This window comes from Belonocnema kinseyi, chromosome 8, assembly GCF_010883055.1.
Source record: "Belonocnema kinseyi isolate 2016_QV_RU_SX_M_011 chromosome 8, B_treatae_v1, whole genome shotgun sequence".
Classification (NCBI taxonomy): Eukaryota; Metazoa; Arthropoda; class Insecta; order Hymenoptera; family Cynipidae; genus Belonocnema; species Belonocnema kinseyi.
In genome coordinates this window covers 109,274,611-109,277,258 of record NC_046664.1, presented here as the reverse complement: position 1 = coordinate 109,277,258, position 2,648 = coordinate 109,274,611, and the positions used below count along the sequence as shown (strand labels likewise).

The following is a 2,648-nucleotide window of genomic DNA, read 5'->3' as shown; positions in this document are numbered from 1 at the left end:
CGTCATTTGAAGGATCAAGCTCGACGAAAATGGTTCACATTAGTGAATACTAATGCCATCTCTTAGAATTTTCAGGTACTTATCAGACTGCCTAGTAGATAGCTGGGAAGAAAACAAAGCATCAAATTTATGGGACTAAACATTAATTTTTTAATATCTTCACAACAAAATTTTCTCACAATAAGTTTTTTCAGAAGCAGTTTTTATTTTTCGAGTTCTATTTAATAAAAAATTACTGCGAAAAATATCGACTTTATTATTTCAAATAAATAGTTTTAATTGAAAAAGAAAAACTAATTTCCCAATAAGCTTATGGTGAAAAATTAGTTTTTACGAATATATTTAAAAAAATACTGCCTAGTCTTATGCATTGGATCCTTTGTTTTCCCTACAGTTATCCCACGCCATATTGGTTTACGTCACAAGTGAAAAGGCCTAATAATCTAATAGTTAAGCATTTTCAGTTCCAATATGGCCGACCGATCAGCTCGATAGCTGTAGGGACAACGACCTGCAACAATAATACTATAATACTTAGCGTATGGGGCACAACTTTAATATTTTTTAAATCTCCGTAAGAAATAATTTTTCTCAAAGAGTATAATATTTGGAAACGAACTGTCTTGTCGTCCGGAAATTCGGAATGTATGTCAAATATTTTGCATAAGCTTGGCTCTGTAGTCATCCCGAATTTTCGGGACGAGCAGACACAGCCATTTGGAAATTAGTTTTATCATTAAGGCCATGTGATGAGTATAACAGCTGATCAAGTCAGCCCTAAGATCAATATTTTTTCACCCATATTGAAAAATAAAAGTTTAAATAACGCGGAAAGTTTTTTCGGGAAATGCTAATAAATATTAAAGGATTGTTTGTGGCCTTGCAAAGAGTTGGAGGAAGAAAAGAATTTATTTATGCAAATAATGATTATCGGCGGACACATTTAGGTTTTACAGCAGAAGTTTGACTTTTACATGGACATAGGAAACAAGGGACTAGGCATGCCATTGCGGGGGTGATGCAATGAGGGGGGAGGTCCGCCACTTTTTGATGTCCCGCGACAAACATGGCAGCGCCCGCATGTTTATATTTTCAGGCACAGTTTGTCGGCAAAAATGCTCGTGCGCGTATCAAATAGCACATCGTAAGATGGCGGCTCTCCCCACTCATGGAATTCTCCCCCCTCGCGTGTATTCAACCCCGCTCGCCAAGGTTAGGATGGCATGCCTAGTCCCGTGTTTCCTATGTCCATGCTTGCGGGGTTTGACGAGAACACGGTCGGTATTTCTCCAAAATAGTAATTTAAAAAAAAAAACTTTTTTCACTATCATAATTATTTAGGACCAGATACACATTCTTGCATGCCTTCTATTTATCGCGCCAAATTTTTAACACGATATCTCATTCCGTTTTTCCAAACTTTTAGAGTGATACCTAATTTCGTTTAGACGTAAGTTGGGAAAGAAAAATTGAAGACTAGGTTTGGTCACGTGACCCTCTCCTCGTCACATGGCCTTAATGCACGATCTAATGATACTAATGAAATAATAAAATCGATGATTTTTGGAATCAATTTTATTATTTCATTAGGTGGTGCCACGGTGGCACATGAAAAAGAAAAAATAATTTCCAAATACACTTTCGGTCAACGAGTATTGCCCGCCCACCTTGAGCGAAATAACAAATTTTATATCTTTGTCAAAAATTCATGTATTTAAAAAAATCCAACCTGGTTTTGACATTTGAGCCAATACCTTTCAAATGCTAGTTACAAATCTGTTAACTATATTCTTTTATGTCTAAAAGTTAGAAAATAATAAGCGAAAAACAATTTTTTTAAATATTTCCAAAATTATTTTTTCTTCACAAATAATTAATCTACACGTAAAAATAACGTTTTTACTTTTCGATTTTTTTTCTACACTGCATAGATTCCGAGATATTCAGCGTTGAAAAAAGTTTTTTTTTCTTTCTTCAAAAACATGTCATAATTTTAAAACAGTTCAATTAAAAAATGTAATCTTGGGCTCATTTTAAATAAAATACAAATAATAGTCTCGTTTCACGATTTTACATAAAATAATTTTTGATACATAAATAAGTTTAATCCGAACCGAAGGTGCGTTATAATTTTTTTTCTGTTTAGTCATCAAAAATAAAAAAATAATTAAAAATTAGACGCGGCAAAACACCTATTCAAATTGGTGTCACCTGGGTATCACATGAGTCAGAGTTTCTCATAATTATTTATCATGTGACGATGTGGCTTTGGTGAAAACCATGAAAACTAACGAAACCCATGATAAAGAGGTTATGCCACGGTCTGCTGCCAACTCTGACTATTTTGATTTGATAGCTTAATTTGCTAAGGTTTATCTGACCAAAAAAAGTTATCCTGTTATATAATGTTTGGATTAAGAGTCAGTAGAACGTTGAAGGAAAGCATTAAGTACAAGTATTAACACATTTTAAAATCGTACATATTTACGAATTGATCAGTAAACATGACTACATTTAAGTACTTTTTCAATTAATTCTTTATACATACGCTCCTCTAAATGCTCCTAGGGAAATTGAGTCAATTGTCGAGAATGGGAAGTGCCGCATATACTGGAACTTTATATTCTCGACAATTGTTTCTGTTGCTC

At 33.9% G+C, this 2,648-nt stretch overlaps 1 protein-coding gene across 2 annotated transcripts in view; it reads right to left on the bottom strand.

Annotated features, from left to right (window-relative positions):
- LOC117177945 (RNA polymerase II elongation factor Ell-like) overlaps positions 1-2,648 on the bottom strand; it is a 114,788-nt gene that overhangs the window by 8,497 nt on the left and 103,643 nt on the right. The gene's annotated exons all lie outside the window — the stretch shown is intronic.